Source organism: Cydia amplana, chromosome 14, assembly GCF_948474715.1.
Source record: "Cydia amplana chromosome 14, ilCydAmpl1.1, whole genome shotgun sequence".
Classification (NCBI taxonomy): Eukaryota; Metazoa; Arthropoda; class Insecta; order Lepidoptera; family Tortricidae; genus Cydia; species Cydia amplana.
The window spans coordinates 17,286,115-17,311,259 of NC_086082.1; the positions used below are offsets into that span (position 1 = coordinate 17,286,115).

Consider the following 25,145-nt stretch of genomic DNA (forward strand, 5'->3'; position numbering starts at 1 on the left):
GGCTTGTCCCTGGTCAAACAGGGTCATCACCGCGTTGTTTTTTGACTTGAAATTGTTTTTTACAAATTGGATTATATGCAGGGATGCGATGAAAGTTTAATATTATAAACGTGTAGAAATAACTTTAATTGGCGTTTGATATTTGCATGTTTTTTTGGGTTTTATTTTATGGTCATTATCGTCGTAATAAAAAAGGGATGAATCATAATCAGGCCGTATAGTTTATTCCTACAACTAAGTCTTATTTTAAGACACAAATAAAAAAATATGATTCAAAAAGTACAGTCACCCGCATTACCCGCAATAATATTTTGCACACCAAATTAATAAGATAATGTCAAAGGGCCTACCAGGCGGGAGCGGCCACCCACACACGAAACATCGAAAGACGTTATCTGCCTCTCTATCGCTCTTGCATACTCGATCGACAGAAAGGCAGAAAAAGGCAGGTCAATTCGAATTTTAGTTATTCAATCTGTTTCCGTTATGAAGTGACGTTTTTGGTTGAAGAAATTGGCCTGTTCCTATTTCGCTGTATGGCCTACTGTCTTATTTTTGTGAAAGATATTATTAAATACATCTCCAATCTACATCCTGTATCTGTTTATGATATATGCTCTGCCTTTTACGATGTATGAATACGAAACATAATTATCATCAAGTGTTTTTACTTTGTGTATTTGTAAGTGGTAACATTGTATTTATTTAGGACATGGTTGGAGGTTTCCACGATGAGTCAAGTTGTCCACAAAACTTTGACCTGATGTTTATCTAAGGATAAGGTCATGGAAAGGTAGTACTTGTAGGCATTTATTTTAATATCGAATTGTTTTTTTATTTTTATTTAATACATTTCAAACACGATCGTCAACCCTAGCAAGTTGTTTTGCCACCGCCTTACGCGTTTTTTTCTGTCCGGCATACATTATGGACATTACCATAATACTTGTACATGTACGCGTGACTTACATCACCAAATTATAGCTTTTTGTTTCTATTTCTGTTAAAGGAAAACTGATAATTGGCGCAGAATACAGAGCGGAGAACTTTTTAAATTACTCTCTTCGCTCGTGGTTCTTTGTTGAAGTCTTTCGCTTGCTAGAGATCACTATTAGCACGAAGAGAACAGCAACATTGCTTTGCGCCTTGAACATAATTGCTTGTATTGTTTTTTTTATGCTTGTATTGAATTGTATAACTTTGTCGTTATCGTCAATAAGACGCTAACTACATAAAGCTTCCATCTTAAAGGCCGCCAACACACTTGCAACCCCTCTGGTGTTACCTTGCTAAATACTTGTAAAATCCAGTCGGAATAAACGGACAATTGACTTTTTCAACCAAAAGGTAGGTACCACTTTGTTTGGTTGCCGATAAGGTTGATTTCAAATAAAAGGTATAGTTACCTATATGGAAATAGCGCTTTATTGATTACCTATAATAAGTACCCTTTTGGTTGAGAACAATATATAGGTAACTGATTTCATTATTCACTCCACCGTTCCTTGTTATAAGGCAGTATATTTATTGTTATAGCATTTCCGCTTTCCGCTGCCGTGTTCGCTTCCGCTCCGTCGAGGTCGGGCTTCATTCTATATTTTATTAACAATATTAAATACGAACAAACAACAAACATAACCTTAACTCTGTTTTTATTTCTATGATTACTTTCTGTACGGATATGAATGATATGATGGTCGTTCTTGTTCTACGTGACAGCGTGATAAAACGGTATCCGTCACTTTCTATCCTGCGGTGTTAATAAGTGACAGTTATTTTATCACGGGTATAAAGCCATCCATAATACGTCTGCTGCCCGCAACTTCTAGGCCAATCAAATTAATTTTTTTCGAAGAATTAATTGCACACCCCCTGGGATCGAGCAAACTCGAATTACGCGCATTTAAGATTAAGTAAATAAAATTAAAACGATTTCAGCGTGCTGGGAATTAATTCCTCAAAACGCTATTTTTGAATCTATGGAATTATGGTTTTCGTGATAAAAGGTAAGTAGGCTGATTTTTATTTTGATGTCAAATTTTTGCTGGAGTTTTTGGATATTATTTGGCTGGTCGTGCTGGGAAAATTTTACGTTGAGATAAGAAAATACTGGTTATGAAAATAGGTAATATGATGAAGTTGCGCTTATACTTTACAAAATAGGGAAATCTATCTATCCACAAAATTTTATCGAAATCTATTGATAAAAAAACGCCAACATAAATTTCCCATACAAGTATAAAACTAACTCAAATTGGCGAGTTCTATTACTTCTATCGCGTATATATACCCAAATGAATTTCATCTTTATTGATGAAGCGGTTTAAAACAAACGGACGTCACATAAATTTAAATATTTGTAGGGATATCCTCCTAAGGCCCTATTCAGTTCAGGAACAGACTCGCTTTTGCTTTGTTTCGTTCAATTTTCAAACAACGCAAAATCAACTCTATTTCCTACAATTTACTTCCCTTCTTCCCACTTTCCGGTTTTGCACCGACTTTGAAGTAACAAAGTGTCCAAATGTCACTATTGAACATCAGATTTTCATAATATGATGGACAAAAGCTATCACTATATGTACTATCTTTCCTCATCACAACTATCTCCCTTGACCAATTTTTACGTACCAACTTATAATAGCGTCGGCAGGCAAAGGGTTAACTACGTCCATCTAACTTATCCAGTTACTTTAACTAGATTAGTTGCGAAAGAACCGTTGTCTGAAGGCTCCGAGTTTTGATTGAGTCCGCCAACTTGCACGAAACTACAAATTGTGTAGCGAGTTTGTAACTGCGGAAAAGGTGAAATCATGAAATGTATTAGGTATTGAGAAATTGCTTTATTAGGATTTTGTTAGGAAAATGGCGTAAACTAGCACAAAAACAGAAATGTGAAGCCCAATGTTATCGCCATTCGTAAAATACTAAAGTAGGTTTCCTCCCGCGGCCGCTTCGGCTGTGGTTTTCCCGTGGGTCTACAGTGTCTACAGTATGGGGCTTCTTCAAAAAAGGAGTGTACAGGTTTTTAAAAGGTCGGCAACGCGCATGTAACACCTCTGGAGTTGCAGGCGTCCATAGGCTACGGTGACTGCTTACAATCAGGCCGTATGCTTGTTTGCCACCGATGTGGTATTAAGAAAAAAGTAGGTACCTACAGGTATTTCCTTTAAGCTACTATAGCTACAGAACCGGGATAATAAGTAAATGTTGAAAATAATAATTTTAAATAACCCATTTTATTTTCGACAACACTCGTCGCCAAAGACGCCAAAGGTCAAAATATGCCTCCCTCGCTACACCGGGCCGGGGCCGGGCCCGAGCTTCCAGCGCTGCGTTTTCTATGGATAGCACCACGTGATCACCGATCAGCCGTCATAGAAAATGACGTGTCGATCGCCACGGCCCGGTCTAGCGTGAGTCATCTATTTATATTTTATATCTTTCCCTATCCTGAAAAATCAATTCGCCGTAAACGAAGTCGACTGTACAAGATTGCGCCAAGTACACTCGAAGTAACAATGTGGCTTGTTAACCCTCTACACGCCGAGGGCCCTCATCCACCTTTCGGAGGCATTCGCCCGAAATTGGGATTGGCCTTTGGCACCCTACTGACAGGATATTGGGTATTTTATAGCAAAAGAACTACTGTTGCAATAATGCTGATAGGTTAATCATTTGATATTTAATACCAGTCGCTTTACGGTGACGAAAAACACCGTGAGGAAACCGGACTAATCCCAATAAGGCCTAGTTTACCCTATGGGTTGGAAGGTCAGATGGCAGTCGCTTTCATAACATGCCGGGCAAAATGCCGGGACAACGCGAAGAGGATGATGAGGTATAATCTGAATTCGAACCATTCTCTTCCATTCTGATCCATTTATTTTCTTGCTGAACCCACGGATTGGAATCAACGCGGCGTCTTCAGCTTACGTAAGTAACGCCATGGACCTTTGTTTAGGCTACCCAGCCACCAGTGCCTAGAGGTAGTCCCTGGGCCATCCACCTAACCTTGCCGAGTCACCGCGTCAGCCAAACCATGTGGCATATCTGAAGGTTGTCTTCCTACTCGTACTTGCGACTAGGAGCCGAAGTGGTCGCCAAAAGGATCATCATCATCATCAGAGGTAGTTAAAACAAACATAAAAGTGAATCTCCTTTAAACCTTAAAACATAATTATGATTAAACTAGCTGTTGCCCGCGACTTCGTACGCGTGGATTTGTATATTGGTGGTTATATATTCTACATTAGCTTAGAACATTGTGCAGCAAGAGATTGCGGTAGGACGGTTAATCATTTGTTAATTATTAATATTATACAACGAATGAGACTTTGTCTTTCACAACCTACGAAGTTTCAAGCCCCTAACTGAATAAAATTGTCCTCGTTATAATCCCTCTAAACCCCCTTAGAAGATTTTCATGTCCTCTATTTAATAAAACCTACTACCTAACTACCTATTTACAAAGTTTGAAGTTCCTAGCTTTAAATAAAATTTGAACCCTATACAAACTTTCAACCCCTTTTTAATCATTTTAGGGGATGATTTTTTAAAAGCTGAAATTATTTTTCTTGTATTCTAATAATATGCCTTTATACAACGATTCAAGTCCCGCACTCAAAAAAATGTTTGGCCTCCAAACAAATTTTCAACCCCTTTTTCACCACCTCGGGGGATGAATTATCAAAATCTCTGAAATTAGTTTTCTTCTCTTTTGACAAAATACATTTTTACGAAGTTTCAAGTTTGTAGCTTTAAATAAAATTTAAACCCTATACAAACTTTCACCCTGTTTTAACCCTGTTAGGGGATGAATTTTACAAAACGCTAAAATAACTTTTCCTGTCTTCTAATAATATCCCAAAATAGAAAGATTCAAGTCGCGCATTCGAAAAAATGTTTGATATCCATACAAACTTCCAACCCCTTTTTCACCACCTTAGGGGATGAATTTTCAAAAACGCTGAAATTAGTTTTCTTGTATCTTAATTTAATACCTTTTTACAAAGTTTCAAGTTCCATGCTTAAAATAAAATTTGCACCCTAAGACGAAGTTTCATCCTCTTTTAGGGGTTGAATTTCCAAAAACGTAGCAATTACTTTTTTTTGTAATCGGCTATTATGCCTTTCTAAGAAGTTTCAAAGCATTTGTAATGGATTAAAACTTTCAACCCCTTTTTAACCCTGTTGGGGGATGAATTTTACAAAACGCTGAAATTATTTTTCCTGTATTTTAATAATATCCCGAAATACAAAGATTCAAGTCCCACGTTCGAAAAAATGTTTGATATCCATACAAACTTTCAACCCCTTTTTCACCACCTTAGGGGATGAATTTTCAAAAACGCTGAAATTAGTTTTCTTGTATCTTAATTTAATACCTTTTTACAAAGTTTCAAGTTCCATGCTTAAAATAAAATTTGCACCCTAAGACGAAGTTTCATCCTCTTTTAGGGGTTGAATTTCCAAAAACGTAGCAATTACTTTTTTTTGTAATCGGCTATTATGCCTTTCTAAGAAGTTTCAAAGCATTTGTAATGGATTAAAACTTTCAACCCCTTTTTAACCCTGTTGGGGGATGAATTTTACAAAACGCTGAAATTATTTTTCCTGTATTTTAATAATATCCCGAAATACAAAGATTCAAGTCCCACGTTCGAAAAAATGTTTGATATCCATACAAACTTTCAACCCCCTTTTTACCACCTTAGGAGATGATAATTCAAAAACGCTGAAATTAGTTTTCTTGTATTTTAATAACATATATTTTTACGAAGTTTCAAGTTCTTAATTTAAAATAAAATTTGAACTCCATACAAACTTTCAACCCCCTTTTAAATGAGGGGATGAATTTTACAAAACGCTGAAATAACCTTTCCTGTCTTCTAATAATATCCTCAAATACAAAGATTCAAGTCCCGCACTCTCAAAAATATCTGATCTCCGTACAAAATTTCAACCCCGTTTTTACCACCTCGGGGGATGAAGTTTTAAAAACGCTGAAATTAGTTTTCTTGTTTTTTTTTAATTTAATACCTTTTTACGAAGTTTTAAGGTCCTAGCTTAAAATAAAATTTGCACCCCAGGTCAAAGTTTCATCCCCTTTTTTACCCCCTTAGGGGTTGAATTACCTAAAACGTCGCAATTCCTGTTTTTTGTCATCGGCTATTATGTCTTTCTAAGAAGTTTCAAAGCATTTGTAATGGATTCAAACTTTCAACCCCTTTTTAACCCTGTTAGGGGATGAATTTTCAAAAACGCTGAAATTACTTTTCCCGTCTTATAATAATATCCCCATATACAAAGTTTCAAGTCCAACACTCACAAAAATATTTGATCTCCATACAAACTTTCAACCCCTTTTCACCACCTTGGGGGATGAATTTTCAAAAACGCTGAAATTACTTTTCCCGTCTTATAATAATATCCCCATATACAAAGTTTCAAGTCCAACACTCACAAAAATATTTGATCTCCATACAAACTTTCAACCCCTTTTTCACCACCTTGGGGGATGAATTTTCAAAAACGCTGAAATTACTTTTCCCGTCTTATAATAATATCCCCATATACAAAGTTTCAAGTCCAACACTCACAAAAATATTTGATCTCCATACAAACTTTCAACCCCTTTTCACCACCTTGGGGGATGAATTTTCAAAAACGCTGAAATTACTTTTCCCGTCTTATAATAATATCCCCATATACAAAGTTTCAAGTCCAACACTCACAAAAATATTTGATCTCCATACAAACTTTCAACCCCTTTTTCACCACCTTGGGGGATGAATTTTCAAAAACGCTGAAATTACTTTTCCCGTCTTATAATAATATCCCCATATACAAAGTTTCAAGTCCAACACTCACAAAAATATTTGATCTCCATACAAACTTTCAACCCCTTATTCACCACCTTGGAGGATGAATTTTCGAAAACGCAGAAATTAGTTTTCTTGTTTTTTAATTTAATACCTTTTTACGAAGTTTCAAGGTCCTAGCTTAAAATAAAATTTGCACCCCAGGACAAAGTTTCATCCCCTTTTTACCCCCTTAGGGGTTGAATTACCTAAAACGTCGCAATTCCTTTTTTTTTGTCATCGGCTATTATGTCTTTCTAAGAAGTTTCAAAGCATTTGTAATGGATTCAAACTTTCAACCCCTTTTTAACCCTGTTAGGGGATGAATTTTCAAAAACGCTGAAATTACTTTTCCCGTCTTATAATAATATCCCCATATACAAAGTTTCAAGTCCAACACTCACAAAAATATTTGATCTCCATACAAACTTTCAACCCCTTTTTCACCACCTTGGGGGATGAATTTTCGAAAACGCAGAAATTAGTTTTCTTGTTTTTTAATATAGTACATTTTTACAAAGTTTCAAATTCCTAGCTTAAAATAAAACTTGCACCCCATACAACCTTTCATCCCCTTTTTAACCCCCTTAGGGGTTGAATTTTTCAAAATCGCTTCTTATCTCTTGTACACTTTATAAATTCAACCTAGTGTGCAAATTTCAACTTTCTAGCTTTTGTAGTTTCGGCTCTGCGTTGATGAATCAGTCAGTCAGTCAGTCAGTCAGTCAGTCAGTCAGGACACTTGCATTTATATATATATAATAATAATAATAATATATATAGATAACGCATATTAAGCTGCTTATCTAAACAGCAATTTTATTCACCTGTACTAAAGGCTCGTCTCAAAAACCTCGCATCCGTGCTTTAAAAAGAAACAGCTTATCCTTCTGGTTGGACCGGTTTCTGTCTCTGTCTGACACTAAGTTGAGAGAGCGGGACGGGGAATACCGGTTGGGACTGTTGGGAGTTAACAGGCTTTCAGAAATGGGGTCCCGCGGGCATTTGAAATTAAGAGTTTAAAATAGGGAAAAGTACCCAACATAAATTGTCCTCCGGTGCGCCACTTGCACCATTCCATTAACCCGGGGTTAAGCGGTTAAACCGTTAACCCAGTGTCAAATTGTACTGGTAACCATGGTAACTCCAGGTTTAACCGATTAATCCCGGGTTAGGGTAATGGTGCAAGTGGCGCTAAGAGAGTTTTGTTCGAGCAAATTTGCTATATAATGTTTGATTATGTATGAAAACATGAAAAATAATGAGCTCATGTTTTGTTTAATCGGCTCAAATTCATAATTATTTTTCCTAAAAAAGCACCCTTCAAAGTTTCCATCATAAAAAAACGAATAAAAGTTAAAATAAAAACTAAAAGAAGACAAAAAGTCAACACAAAATTTTTATCCTCATCAAGTAATTTAAGAAGGATTTTTTTATGATATAGGAGGCAAACGAGTAGGCGAATCGCCTGATGGTAAGCAATTACCGTCACCCATGAACACCTGCAACACCAGAGATTTAAATATATTTTTTTATGGATGAAGGTGACGTAAAGATTGTATATCCATTCATTTCACTATCGATCTATAATATAGATCGATAGTACCTAGTATAGTAGTATAGATTCTTTATATTCACAGATATTTGCTGGGTTTCATATCGAAAACCATAAAAATATATCACCATTGCACAAGAGAAAACCTTTTTCCTTCGGGAAAGCTAACCATATATCATTCCACATAATTATGACATGATAAAATCTTTGTTAATATTCATTAAGACCCTTTTATATCGCGCAGTCACGGAACCCAACGCATTTCGGCCCTTATTTACGATAAGTGTACGTCTGAGATACGATAACTACGGCAGTGCGTACGCCCCGGCTCCCAAACCTTCATAATTAACAGTTTTTGTGTAGAACTACCCCTGAATTTAATACGTGAGGACACCCTATACGGTGTTTTTGGGCCGATTTTCATAATGTTGTAGAGTCCTTTTGATTCAGATTTCGATAAAATTTGTTGTACAGTCGCCATCACATATATCGCAGCAGCCAAGGTGTTCACAATATCAAAGTTCAAAGTTTTATTGTATATAAGAATCAGGTTACATTGGAGGTCTAAAATACAATTACTTACACATTCGTTACACTCTTACACTGAGACTTTACCTTTTCAGGTGTACATACATTTGCAACACATATATTTATATATTACCTAAATACTACAACGATCTAACGCCCTGACAATAGAGGCGTGTTCAGATATTTGTAAGCGCGTAGTAGGCCGCTCGGATATTTCTGATGGCGACTAGACTTATAGTACCCATTGAGATATATAACAAGAGACTACATCTCGAACAAAATGTTTCCGCACCTCAGAGAAGTGCATGCACTTCTTTGCTTTTAGTACGTCACCGACCACTGACAAGATGCCACACATGTACAGAAAATATTAAAAAAAATTAAAAATTAAAAAATTCCTTCGTGCGTGTTAAAAAGTTGCAACAATAGCACAAGAAAATATAATAAAAGGGATGGAATAACATTTCACCGGTAAGCACTGGAATAACAGTTGATTTACTATTATTTAGTTTTCAAAGTAAATGTTTGGTCGTAGAAAAAGTATTGTATGCAACGTTGTTTAACTGAGTCAAAAAATACTCGTGGCGTCTTTATTAACAATTTTCGGCTTCGCATGCATGCATACACTTCTCTGAGGTGCGGAAACATTTTGTTCGAGATGTCGTCTCTTGTTATATACCTCAATGATAGTACCTAGAGTTTCCTATTCTGTGCACTATAGGCGCAATTTCACCGTATGTCCTAAAAAAACTTATTACTAAAACGTATGACGTATGATATTTTCGTAAACCTTCATAATTAACAGAAACTACACATCTCTTGTTCGTTGAGGGTTATTGGGTTTTTGGAAGGGTTGTATTCTGAAAAAAAAAACAATTTCTTTTCATTTTAGAAGCATTGCTTGGTCATTCTATATGCCTAGGCCATACAGTATTAACATAGTTGCAAGCCGGGTTTCTCTCCCAGCGTGAATACTGCGCGGGCGCCGGTAGCCATAACCGGTAGCAGACCGGTTCCGCGGCCGGGTTCCACGGGGAAATATAAAAACCTAAAACCTGAACCTAAAATATAGTTACTAAAGCTAAAATTAGCGTATAATATGTACTAAAAGGCTTTTCAGGGCGAAATTACTGAATGAGTATGAGCATGACTTTAATTTTAATGGTACCTAATACCGACCATTATAAATAATCTTTTAATCTTACCGTGCGATAAAATAACCGATGCCTAATTTTCAGGGGTCAGGAATAGCGAGGCTGGTGTGGCGTATCGTATCGTATATGATTATGGTTATGTTATCGTCAACAAGAAACTGTTGTACCTAACCTCTGTTTGTCAACAGTCTGTTGACAAACGGAGGTTGACAAAAAAAGAAAAAAAAAGAAATAAAGAAAGAAAAGAAAAAAAAGGAAAAAAAGAAAGAGAAAAGAAGAAAAAGAGGTGTTGTTGTTGTTGTTTTTTGTTGTGTGTTTGGCTTTTTTTTTGCCAAAACATATTGTGTGTTGTACTGTTATAATAGCAACAAACAAACATCTATCTGTCTATCTATTTGACTGAACCCAGGATTGAAATCCGACCGTACTTGCCATCTGTTTTTTGTCGGATTTATATCGAGCTGCAAATTAATCGCTGATCATTTTATGTACCTGTTAAGGCGGGGACACCCTACCGGACGTCACGGAGAGTGTACTTAATACTAAAACGAGTTTGCTCACACTGGTTTTAAAGAAGGTTTTTAATATTACAATGTGGGAATTAATTTAGTTTGAATTAATAAGGTTTGAATTTTTATATTGTTTTGTTTGGACAAGTTTTTTTTTATTTCAATGTTATTAGCTATTCTGCAAAAAAGTTACAAATATTAAGGTGCGTTTTAGACCTGTGTTCGTGATTTTTTTTCTACCGAGCGTAAGTAAAGAAATCAGGTTTCGAATCGATGAAATTAATAGAGAAAGGGCTCAAGATTCCTGTTTAATTTTTGGAAACCGTATTGTGATCTAGAAACTGCTAAGATTTTTCAAAAACTCTGCTTTCTGAACCTACTGCACCTTAAATAGCCATACATGTCATTTATTAATCGGCCTGCATATTGTAGCTGTATAGTATATTATTTATTGTGTTTCTTTGCAAATGACACGTCATCGACAATTACAGAAGATATATTACGGGCCTCGAGTGTTCATGAAATATTATATCAATTTGTTGTCTTTCAATGCCAATTGGTATCCTATTTTATGTTTCTGAATGAAATTATTCATGCTATCAATAATTTGTGACATTACAGATGTTAAAAGCAGGCATAACTAAGAATCAAATCAAATTATTATTTCACTATTAGCTTGTGCGACTTCGTCTGCGTTGAATGATGATAGTGATTGATAAAACCGGCCAAGTGCAAGCCGAACTCGCGCACGGAGGGTTCCGCACCATCAACAAAAAATAGAGCAAAACAAGCAAAAAAACGGTCACCCATCCAGGTAATGACCCCGCCCGACGTTGCTTAACTTCGGTCAAAAATCACGTTTGTTGTATGGGAGCCCCACTTAAATCTTAATTTTAATCCGTTTTTAGTATTTGTTGTTATAGCGGCAACAGAAATACATCATCTGTGAAAATTTCAACTGTCTAGCTATCACGGTTCGTGAGATACATCCTGGTGACAGACGGACGGACGGACGGACGGACAGCGGAGTCTTAGTAATAGGGTCCCGTTTTTACCCTTTGGGTACGGAACCCTAAAAACTACCCCGATGTACTTTCCCGGGCCTCAAACTAGAGTCTGTGCGGAAAGAGAAGAGTCGTGAAATGTAGGTATGGGACCCAGGCCAATACATTCTACGACTCTTAATTCTTTCCGCAAAGACTCTATCTCCAATATCTCCATACTTATCAAATTAGTAAGTACTCCATGATAAAATGTTCTCGATGAAATGACGACTTAGACGTTTCTTGCAGCAATGAAGTCGGCTGCATTACTGCAGCAGTATTGCAGCGTGACATAATTACTGTACTAATGCTGGCGTAGTCTGAATCCGAACGGTACCTGTCTAAGTGCAACTCATAATAAGATAACTTTCTTTCGGTCGACAGCATAAGACAAGAGTTTTATTTTCAAAATAGTGACCAAACGATGGGAACTTTATATTTGGTCTGAAGATATTCCATGTCTTGGCTTAAACCAGCGGGCGGCAACCCGCGGCCCGCGGGCCGCATGTGGCCCGTGAACCTGTCACTTGCGGCCCGCGAGCCTCCCTGGCTATTTTGTATGTAATATTGACAAACGACAATGTCTAGTCTAGTCATAAATATTAACAAAGTGCGGCCCGCGTCAACTTCGTTAACTACTATGTGGCCCTTGGTTGCTAAAAGGTTGCCGACCGCTGGCTTAAATGAATACAATATCAAGATTATCAAGTCAAAACACATCTCACAATTCTCAAAAATCAAAACAGTAGCGTTCACAACATCGTAAGAAAATTCTCCAAAACAACACAAAGTTACCTGCACACCATTGCTCTTAATAATCAGCTGCTTAACCGTACCCGCCATAATCCCGCAATCCCGAGATAGGGATGTTCCGCTCACGGGAATGTTCCGGGATAGTTAGTGGCAAAAAAAATTGTTTAGAAGGGGCTTAGACTTTGGAGAGGCTTGAACGTCCCGGGAATGGTCCCAGGAATTCCCGTTTCTTAATTTCCCGGGAATACCCAGGACCGGGGGGGCTCAAGCCGTCGCGTTCTCCTATGTGCGGTAACTGGGAGTTTTTTATATGATCCATCTTATAATTAGGATGATACTGATTTAAACTTTCACGATTTTAACACTTATTTAAATAACCGATTTTCAAGCTGATAAACAAGACCAAGTGCGGGTAGTTCGAAAAACTCAGATGTTCATGTCAACTTTAGCCAGTCTTCTCCGAGACCACGGGGGCAACGCTGTCGTCGAAACGTCGGAAGTAAATCTTAACACTTGAATACGCAATTAAGTCCCGTTGTACAATTTAATAATTAGGGTGATCTACTTTTAATCAATTGTTCTTTTCTTTTGTTATTTTTTACTGAGGTGTGCCAATAAAGAGTATTCTATATATCTATCTATCTATCTCTGGAATACATTCCTAGGAACATTCCCACAGAACATCCCTACATTCCCTACCGGCACCCATCCCCCAGATCCAAGTCATTGCGTCTCCGGGTAGATAAGAGCAGCTGAGCCGCAGTAATTCCAGAAATGCGCAACGCATTGACATAGATATCTAGGGACTGGCTTTACGGGCAATAATAATGAGGCATGACAGGGGCCAGTACAGCGGTGTGAAATCGCTACAACGCGATTGGTAGATGAGTTCGCATCACGCGCGCGATTGGATGACGAGTTTGCATTACGCGCGCTATTGGTCGCAACTAGTTGCGTTAGACTGCACGATTGGCTGGAATTCGTGAGTAGCATCGCTGAACTTGTACCATTTTTAGTGCCCCATTAGCCCGTCCTTAGATATTATACGTCAATGGCGCAACGTAAATATTTACTCAGTAATGGGTAGGGAGTTACTCTTTTTTGATGAATATTTAAAGGAAAGCAGTTTTATTAAGGAAACCGGGGAAGTTGGTTAGGAAATGGAAGAATTATTTACAATAAGCATACGAGTACGTGAGGACATAGGCTAGGGAAAATCGTTTATATGAAACTCCAATCGAAACCTAAATAATGTATGGACTATTTCGTTTATTACTTTTCGTTTTTCGATAAAATATTATCAAACTTCAACATTTAGATATCATCTTTGCTACGGCCTACGGACATACGTATATGATGACCTCTGATTGACTGGGCGAAAGGAGAGAGTCTCCAGAGAGTCTCAAATATTTTACCAATAGATATCATATCTAATCATATTTTGTACCTATGTCCGGATCTTGTCCTCTACCGACCAATATAATATTCTCGTGAGATTTTGTGAGCAGGTTCGATAATTGTATGGTTTTTTCTTGATTCTCTTTAAAAAATTAAATAAAATAGCGGAGCCATGGGGGGTTCGCGAGGTCTAGTTTACATAACTTAGGTAAGTAGGTATAGGTACAGTAGTGGAACATACAAACACACAAACAGACAGACGCGACGGGGGACTTTGTTTTATAAGGTGTAGTGGTTTATTATTTTAACATTCATGCTTTTACCCAGTCTGCGTTTTGCAATTCATCTTCGGTTGAAAATCGTCAATCATCTTGACATTCTGTTAAATCTAAAATAGGTATACAGTGTAGTGTTAAATTTAATGCAATGCGCTTTCTGTTAAATATTTAGTCCTTTGGGACTTCAATCCTTGTCAAACCAGACATACTTAGTTGAATCAAACGTCACGCAACGCAACTAAATTGACAAGTCATTATTTATATTTTTGAAAGGAATCTTCCTTTTTTCTTTACTTACTTATTTACCTTCTAAGCTGTGTACTTACCTACATACACAGAATAAATAATAGTACTGGGCACAGAAGATTCCCTCTCTAACAAAACGCGTCTGTTACGACAGATATGACCGCTAGGTGGCGCAAGCGCGAGCAGGCGTCCGTAGCTGTGCGCGGCAATCACTATGGCTAGATACCAAAATTGGTGTGGGCCGCATGTGCTTTTAGGTACTTGTAGCGACGCCACGAAATCGCGGAGTGAACCACGCCTGCTACATTGCTCGTCTACGTCGAGGTATTAGCTACGTGTATGAAATTAGAAATTACATTAACCACCGTGTAATTAGTTACATACAAATTACCCCCCTTCCCCCTTTCGTGGCAGCCAGTAATTTGCGCGTTTACCTTATTAATACAACATTGTATGAAACCTAGGCCTAGGTTCTAAGTTTACTTTAAACAAAAAGCAACTGTATTTACCTGTAAATACAGTTCAAAGTCAAAGGATAAGAGAGTATAGTTACTTTGTTGCACCTTGCATCCGAGCTTCATTATTATTCAACAAACAAAAATAAACTGAATTTACCATGAAATAGACTTTGAAATCGAATAACGAAAAATCTAGTTTTACATTGTAACATATATTCGATTTAAGGGCAGCTATTAGGATAAAAGCAGAACTGAATGCGGTTATTTGATTTTAATTTAAACCTTAAGGTGCTTTATCGAAAGGGATGTGGATAGATAACGGAATAGAACATACAGCTGATACTGCCCGTTTTTACAGTTAGTCGGCCGTTACGTAGTATTTGATATAATACGACATTATAGGGTTTAACATATGGATATGTAAGATATGTTACTTAGTTTATGTTTATTCTTCAACAGATTTATAGACACAGAATATATAGGTAGTAGAGTAATATTTATTTTATTTTTAATTCTGTTTGTAATTTGTTATATGGACTGTTTTTTCTCTGCAATAAAAGTTTACATTACAATACAATATAGACGATGAAAAGAACATAATACAAAATGGTGGAGGTGCTGGGATGGGACAGGGTCGTCCATTAATTAAATCACACAATATATCGATTTTTAGACACGTACAGTCGACGTCAAAGATATATTTACAATTGAAAGTTGCATAAAAATCTTTACATTAAAATAAGTTGCCATGTAATGTGACAAGTACTTGTTTACGTGATATATTACAGTTTTATATTTTCACACAATGTGCCCAAAATATGTTTACACTATTTAATCCGTGTAGTTTGCCCCTTTTTATGACGTATGTTCGTTTACATGACAAGTTACAGAATAATATTTACTCTTAATGTACCAAATTAAATTGCATGTAAAGATCTAATGTAATATTTACAATCAACCATACATAAACAGTTTTATACCTCCTGCTAAATAAATATCTTTACAAACATTTGAAAGCTGCATTCTAATTTCAAATAATGACAATCGTCGAAAAGAGTACCATACTGTCAAATGGTCTGTTTGTCTCGTTCGTTTAGATGACGTCACTGCTATGTCGAGTATGTAATTCCGATGTTTACATTTAAACCATTTTCAGTATTTTTGATTTTCAGGGTTTTGTACCCAAAGGTTAAAACCGACCCAATTACTAAACCTCTACTGTCCGTTCGTCTGTCTGTCTGTCACCAGACTGCATCTATCTCACAAATAGTTAAAACTTTCAGACGATGTATTTCTGTGCCGTTAAGTTTAATAACAAATACTAAAATCAGAATAAAATAAATATTTAAGTGGAGCTCCCATACAACAAACGTGATTTTTTGCCAATTGTACAGAACCCTTAATGGACGAATCCGACTCGCCCTTGGCCGGTTATTTTGTAAATGCATAGATACTGAAGAATTATAAGTTAACCCTTTTCGGCGCCATGTCAAACGCAAAAGCTAATATGAATATTCTTAATATGAATTAATAAAAATAAGTAAGAAGGTAAAGAAAATTATAGCAAGGAGGGTTCATAAATAAAAAGTAGGCCAGAATGAAATAGGTGAATTATAAAGAAATTAGTAAATAAACAGGTGAATTGTGTAAATATGTTTTTGTAGCAGAATGCGTAAGTTTTTATGCATCATGAAACGTAAAAACAGAAATGTTGCTCTTGACGTGTATCACGTTTGACACATTGGGTGTAAATATTATTCTGTAACTTGTCATGTAAATGAACATACGTCAGAAAAAGGGGCAAACTACATGGATTAAATAGTGTAAACATATTTTGGGCACATTGTGTGAAAATATAAAACTGTAATATATCACGTAAACAAGTACTTGTCACATTACATGGCAACTTATTTTAATGTAAAGATTTTTTTGTAACTTTCAATTGTAAATATATCTTTGACGTCGACTGTACATTGTAACATACAAAAAAAGAAAAATTCATATAGCACGAAATAATCATGCAAAAAAATACGATGGATTCAAAGTGACAGAAACGAATTGAGAGTACGAATCTTTATTAAACAATATTATTATATAGGTACTTGCAAAGCATTTCTTTGTTTTTGAGATATAATGCTTTTCAAGCAAAGATTGTGTCATGAGTTGTTCTGACTCATACAATGAAATTCTGAAGTAATTTGAATTTAAACAAAAGAAAAACAAATAAAATAACTTATCCTTTTCATGTTTATTATTTTCATTTAAAACTGTACTCTAATCATTTTAGAGTTAAATTTCCAATGAATCGCGTGTAACTGAAACTGCACATGAGTCATACACGTGAAGGCACAATTTGTAACACTTAAACGTATTTATAAACTAAGTAATTACAAGAAAACCATTTGAAATGCCTACTTATACAACCTAAATCTAAAGGCTTAGAGTTCAAATTCCTGAAGCAAACTCCAAAACATGTCTGACAAATGATATGCATATGCGAATGTCTTTAATGTTTAAACTTTAAAGTGCATTTTAGATTGCGAAAAGTATTTTTTCTTTGGTAAGTGACTAATTTAAAAGAGCCAGTTCGTTTTGTCATCTTGTTGTTGTCTTAAAATAGCTGATTAATAATGAACTGCTTTTGTAATTCATTGCTGAATTAATTCTCTCTGAGCTAATGGCTGACACTTTGTTAGGAACTTGAAAAACAAAGGAAGTTTTAAGACTTTGTAAGAGGGATTAAATTGTGTGGCGGGCTTATGAAGTGTTTTGACAAATTCATGGAGTAAAAGGGTTTAAAACAGGCTTGGCTCACTCCGCGATATCGTCACGTCGCTACAAGTACATGCGGCCCACACCAATTTTGGTGTCTAGCCATAGTAGTTGCCGCGCACCGCCTGCTCGCGCTTGCGCCACCTAGTTGTCATATCTGTCGTTAAAGACGCGTTTTGTTAGAGAGTGAACCTTCTGTACCTAGTACTATTATTTATTCTGTGACACGGGCTATAACTACTGCTGTTTTTAAGACAGATTCGTATTTTATTGGATTACGAATATCTCTGAAAAACAAAAGAATTGGATTCGACCTCGTTTTAGTATTAATCCACGATTTTAGGTAGGTACATTTTAGGCGATGGCGGTCGTAATCGTAACATAACATACAGTTCCTATACAAATCTTAGAGAGCCTAATAATATGATTAAAGCAGTGTACGTAAATGTACCCATACGTAAATGTAATACTTGATAAAGAACTGAACTGGAGAAAGCATGTCGAACTCACAACCACCAAGGCACTTAGAGTGTTTGGAATGTGTAGATCGGCTTATGGCAAAACGTGGGGTCTAAACCCCAAGGTACTAAGATGGATCTATACCATGATGGTAAGACCAATCATCTTGTACGGATGCCTGGCATGGTGGCCAAGGACACTAAAGAGAACATGCAGGGATGCCCTTATGAAAATACAAAGAACGGCATGCATGGCTATTACTGGTGCGTTTAGAACGACGCCAACCGCGGCGATGGAGGTACTGCTAGACCTTCCACCGTTACACCTAGTGATACAATCTGAGGCGCGGAAATCGTTACACAGGTTGGCCCTAACAGGCCTCTGGAGCGATAGCAAGCCAAAGACCAAGCACACAAACATGGAATGTGACAATTTCGTGAAAAGGATTACGAACATGGGCTGCGATAAAATGCAACCCAAGTTTGTATTCCATAAGAATTTTAACGTTAAAATTCCAACAAGGGCAGAATGGACCGAAGGTCTTGAAGCACCAATCCCTGATGAAAACGACATCATATGGTACACAGATGGGTCTAAGACAGAATCTGGTACGGGAGCAGGCATTTATGCAAATGACTTTAGTAGTAGTATAAGCATGGGCAATTACGCCACTGCCTTCCAAGCTGAGACTTTCGCTATAATTGCCTGCGTGCATGAGAATATAGTTAGGCAAACCCAAGGGAAGAATATCTATATACTCAGCGACAGTCAGACGGCACTCAAAGCGCTTGAATCGCACAGAGTGGACTCTAGACTGGTATATAATGGCGTCCAAGCTCTGAACCAGCTTGGAAGGCAAAACAGAGTGCAACTGGTATGGATCCCAGGGCACGAGGGATTCATAGGCAATGAAAATGCAGATGAACTTGCCAGAACCGGATCTGAAAGTAACTTTATAGGTCCGGAACCATTCGTGGGGCTCTCACAGGGAACCATCACAACGGCTATTAAAGACCATGCCAAGACCAAACATCAGGAAGAATGGAACAGTCTGACGGGTCTAAAGCATGCAAAGCTCTTCATGCAAGGAGTAGACTCCGGCTGGAGCAAAAAGCTTTGGAAACTTAGCAAAAGACAACTCCAAATCATAACGGGGGTGTTCACTGGCCATTACGGGGTCAAGGGAATTCTGACCAAGATGGGACATTCTGACAACACCGATTGTCGTATGTGTAGCGAAGAGGAAGAGACAGTGAAACACTTAATGTGTGAATGTCACGCCCTAGCCAGACAAAGAATGAAGGACTTTGGAGCAGGATATCTGGAACCAAAGGACTTTAAAACGCTACCCATGAGCTCCATCATCCGACACATGGATATGGTGGGAAAAGCTCTTGAGTAGCTGACGGATCTTCTCCAGGGGGTATTTGCACAAAAGATCCCTATGGGTCGAAGTGTATCCGTAAGGGCCCCCGAAAATAATAAGATAAGATAAGATAAATGTACCCATACTCATATTATATTCTAATGGCTTTCATTTCATTATATAGCAGTCACATAAACTTTTATTATTTTGAGGCTATGTAATACTCAATTGGGCTTAAGTACCCATATCCTATAACACTTGGGTAGATTAAGGAACTAATGAGTAGAATTAACGATCTTGCAGATATCAACCGAAGACCCGCAGGCCAAGGCCGAGGTCCCGATAATCCTATTACGATATTTCGTCAGCCACTCTATGTAGGTACGTATCATTGACAAATTGACATGTTCACTGACGATTCATAAACCTTATTAAAAGGGCATAAGATTCACCTATGATCAGTTAAGAGTGTTGTGTTGGTACGAACGTTGGCACAATTGATCGCCCGTAAACCTTATTACAAGGGGATAAAGTCTAACATTGGTCAGCTAAAGTTGTTAGAAATGGCTACTTGTGTAGTGCGTAGGCGTGATACGGGTACGTTTAGCTTCAACGGTAAAATAAAAAACCGGCCAAGTGCGAATCGGACTCGCGCACGGAGGGTTCCGCACCATCAACAAAAAATAGACCAAAAAAATCGTGTTTGTTGTATGGGAGCCCCCCTTAAATATTTATTTTATTTTTAGTATTTGTTGTTATAGCGGCAACAGAGATACATTATCATCATTTGTGAAAATTTCAACTGTCTAGCTATCGCGGTTCATGAGATACAGCCTGGTGACAGACGGACGGACGGACGGACGGACGGACGGACGGACGGACGGACGGACGGACGGACGGAGGGACGGACGGACGGATGTACGGATGGACGGAGAGCGAAGTCTTAGTAATAGGGTCCCGTTTTTTACCCTTTGGGTACGGAACCCTAAAAATAGACAAACTCATACTTTCTTCTTGTACAGAAGTTACGTATGTGTAGGTATGTAAATTTTAAACTTACTCGTATTGTACAATACGGGAAGCAAGCCTTTATTAGACCTTTATAAAAGAAGAATTTTACACTATGTTAAAAGTAACGTACTAATCAAATGTAGGTATGTATATTTTGCAATTTTTTTTTCAAATTCGACTTTTTTAGCAGAATAAGTAAATAGTAAACTCGCCCCTCCAATCTAAAAACCTATACCTAGAGCAATTACCCACCAATGACCATTAAGGCAATTAAACGTATTGACTGAGGCTGCCAGCGCATGTTCATCCCGTTACTAAACTCAATTATAAACGAGCAAACGCGCAAAAACGCTGCGTATGCGCATCCGTCAGTCCGTCTGTCTGTCACAGCGGAATATACGACCTGTCTTTTTACATGCCGCTTGCAGAACTATCAATTTTGTACGTGCAGGTGCAGTTTGTAAAAAATGTTTAATGTTGAGAACCGTATTGTATCAGTCACAGGTAACAGTTAGTAGATTTAATTTATTTTTATTAATAACTATGGGTGAATATATATGTCTGTAGATAATTACTTTTTATCCGAATTTACACTGTTGTGAGACATACTAACATTGAATAATTTTACGGTTTAGACTCACTTGTTTTAAGTCACTTCGCGCGACATGTTTGTTATTAATGTTATTATATTACGTGTCGCGCGAGTAGTAGTGAGTCTAAACCGTAAAATTATTCAATATACCTATATTTTATCATTGAGAATACATAAATGGGATTGATTGTTGGTTACCAAAAAATATTTTTATGTGGAGCTCTAGGTAGAATATATGTCCTAAACAGGGGCGACCTTAACCATAATGAAACTCTGGGTTGATCATTGCGAGGCCTTTATTTATGTGCTAAATAAAAAAGACACCTGTATGGGAGAAAAGTATTGAGGACAGTAAAAGGTCGAGCTTCACGAGAACTGAGCTTGGTCATGAATCGGCTGAATGTGTCAAAAAGCGGCCAAGTGCGAGTCGGACTCGCCCATGAAGGGTTCCGTATTTAGGGGATTTATGACGTATAAAAAAAAAACTACTTACTACTAGATCTCGTTCAAACCAATTTTCGGTGGAAGTTTGCATAGTAATGTACATCATATATTTTTTTTAGTTTTATCATTCTCTTATTTTAGAAGTTACAGGGGGGGGGGGGTTACACATTTCACCACTTTGGAAGTGTCTCTCGCGCAAACTATTCAGTTTAGAAAAAAATGATATTAGAAACCTCAATATCATTTTTGAAGACCTATATATATATCCATAGATACCCCACACGTATGGGTTTGATGAAAAAAAAATTTGAATTTCAGTTCTAAGTATGGGGAACCCCCAAAATTGATTGATTTTTTTTCTATTTTTGTGTGAAAATCTTAATGCGGTTCACAGAATACATCTACGTACCAAGTGTCAACAGTATACAGTGTGTGGCCTATAACGCGGGCGAAAAATTAAAACGTAGATTCTACTCCTCAAACTAGACAATGTTTGTTCAGCGACTTTTAAAAATAACTTGTGGTTTATATTTTAAAACACTTTAAAATTTAATCGAACACGCAATGTATTACGAAATTGATTATGCCTGTACGGTGACAAGACTGACGGGCAATGTCAATTAGACGGAATTTAAAGTACATTGAAAATATTATTTAGTTTGTTTGAAAAAGGGACAATTTTAAGACTACATAATTTCAAAAAGTTGTTGAACAAAAGTTTTATTGTTTGAGGAGTAGAATCTACGTTTTAATTATTCGCCCGCGTTATAGGCCACACACTGTAGTTCTTATAGTTTCGGAAAAAAGTGGCTGTGACATACGGACGGACAGACAGACAGACATGACGAATCCATAAGGGTTCCGTTTTTTGCCATTTGGCTACGGAACCCTAAAAAGCAAGACGAATCCTGGCTCGTCCCAAGACCCTCAGGTCGTATTCCAACGCCTGTTCTAAGCGAGGCAGAAGACCAGCCGACAAGGTGACAATTTTATTGCTTGCGCTTCGCCATCGAATCGCTTTGTGTCCTGTATCACTCTTCCATATTAGTGTTGCGTTTCGTTCGCTACGGAGCGTTAGCGATTGGCATGTTGTGTACGGGGCCAGGGTGCCTTAGCCAAGATGCCAATCGTTTACGCTCCGTAGCAACGAAACGCTAATGGCTCTGTCGCACTAATATTATGGAAGAGTGATAGAGAACAAATTACCGTTTTGTTGTTTACGGCGCAAACCATTGCAGCGCAGCGCTAGGCACCCTGTGCAGCAGGAAAGCAGAGACCTTGAAATCAAACCCCATCTAATATCTAGCAAAAAGTGCTAACTGCGACCACGCATATAAAAAATCCTTGACCTTCCAATTGACTCTAAAAGTTGGCTTCGCTTGAAACTTAAAGTACTTACTTAAAGAAAAAACTTGTAAACTTGAACAGCGTAGCAACAGCCACGTCATTAGCCACTCCATAAACATATTGTTTAAATTTCCGTCTCATCTAACTTCAATACAATTGTGCCGCCATTATGAACCATTGGCGATCATTAGAGCGTGATCATAATGACTATGCGGAACTTCTAATAGACTAAGAGCGGGCTCCGGAAAATGGTACTACTTTATGAATAAATTAACTACTTCAAACCATGCCCTTGCAATTTTGCACCTCGCTATACACAGCATAAGGTAGACAGTAGGTTTGCTATACTGTCTTTATTACTGGATACATGCGCCTGCCAGCTCCAGTGGAGGTCAGAGTAACATGCCAGCATCAGCAAACCCAACTTAAGTCTAAAGTCAAAGGTTTTCAAGTGGGAAAACGAACACCAAAGTAGGGTTCAAACAGCAACACTCTTAACTGTCCATCGGTGGACCTTATGCTGTTTGTAATATAATAAGGTTTACGAACTGTCAATCAACATAGTGGGCGATGGTACCTGAAAAGTTTATTAATTAAGTATAAAGGACAGGGCCCGGTCATATAATAATATATCATTAGAATAAACAGCGTTATGCAGTATTGCGGAAACATTCACAGGAGAAGAATATGAATAACGTTAGATGTCGCCTGTGCCCTTGTTTTCCCCAACAGAAACATCTGATGATGTTCTATTTGAATTAAGTACTTGATCGTCTTACTACTTCGTCTTATAACTACACTACACCTAGAATTTGCATGCTTCAAGGAGCCTGAACCGACCTGCCAGACGCCTGGATACACTAATAAGTATAAAATAGCAAACTGTCCAATTTCGTTGCTCTCGAAATCACGAACCTTTTCCGAGGCTAGCTCCTTATCTATAATGACTACACGGTACTTCTAATTGCCAAGACCAGAATAACCTGAGCCGCGAGGGTTCGCAACCTGAAACAAGTTGGGTTGAGGATTAGGCTGGTCGAGGGTCAGAGAGAACTGGTCAGGCCGATGAACTGCTGAACTTGACATGCTACAAGGCCGTATAGTGTGTGAGAGAAGATACATCAAAAATATGTATTTTAAAAATCGCGACATTTCTATCAAATCCCAAGATAGACTTTGAACGCATTGCCAAAGAGCGCCTCTTAACACGGTTGGGATGTCTAGTAAATAAACGGGCGAAAGTTTTAAAAATCTATTGATAGAAAATGAAACGGAGCACCAACCAACCACTCATTTTGACGTTTAATTTCTTCATGTTTTGTCTTTTACTATCAGTAATTACTTGGACTTATTTACTGACAATTGGTAGACAATTTGGTTGTATAAATATGGGTTAAAGTGACGACGATGGTACTTGCCAGGAGGCCACATCTTGAATGCCAAAAACTTTAAAAAGTGATGTCTCTGTCCCAATCTGTGCAGAATGACGTCAATCCTTCATTGTGAGTGACAGCGGCCCGTGTCATCTCTACACGCGCATGCGCACTTCCACCAATTATAACATGAGAGCCATTATGTTGCTAACCTGCCTTTTGCCCGAGGACATTGTAAATGCCAACGGAATTTGAAGCTATAATACGGACATTAAGCTTCATATTTAAAGGAGATTACACAGCTTGGTAGGCGGTCTACTATTATAAAATGCTAAGGGAAAAATTATGATTCCTGTTGTACTTACACAGACCAAGCTCATCCTCACTTCTTATAATTAAGATACATGGCACACCAAGAATAAGCAGGCATCTCGCTCGTTTCTTCCCAGAACGTGCAGAATGTGGAATGAGTTGCCTCCTGAGGTATTACCTTTGCGCTACGACATGGGATTCTTATAGAAGCGGGTATTTTGGTTTCTCAAGGGTCGGCAACGCTTAAGTGGCTCCTGTGATGTTGCTTATGTCCATGGGCGACGATGACCTCTTCCCATCAGGCGTCTCGTCTGCTCGTTTGCTGACTATCACATTTAAAAAAAACATGGGGGGTGGCTATTCAGTTATGATTGACAAAGTGCTTCTGCCTTTATATCTAAGATGCCTGCTTTAAGATTTTATAAAAGCCTGGAGGAGTTTTATTGTATTTTTAGAGTAGTTGAATTTACCACATACCTAGTAGCAATTGTAAACTAAAATAGATACCATACACCAAAGAAACTATGACCAAATCCACCTGTGGCCGAGGCGGGAATCAAAACATTTTCATAAAAATTATTTGGTTTGTTCCCTAGTTGGATAGGTAGCAATTGCCTCATAAATTTTCCAGTTCCAGTACCAAGCCACAATTAGAGGGTTATTCAACTCTGTAGATTTGACACA

The 25,145-nt window shown here is 37.7% G+C and overlaps 1 long non-coding RNA gene across 1 annotated transcript in view; it reads right to left on the reverse strand.

Moving 5' to 3' along the window:
• Positions 1–25,145, reverse strand: part of LOC134654266 (uncharacterized) — a 290,346-nt gene that overhangs the window by 652 nt on the left and 264,549 nt on the right. The gene's annotated exons all lie outside the window — the stretch shown is intronic.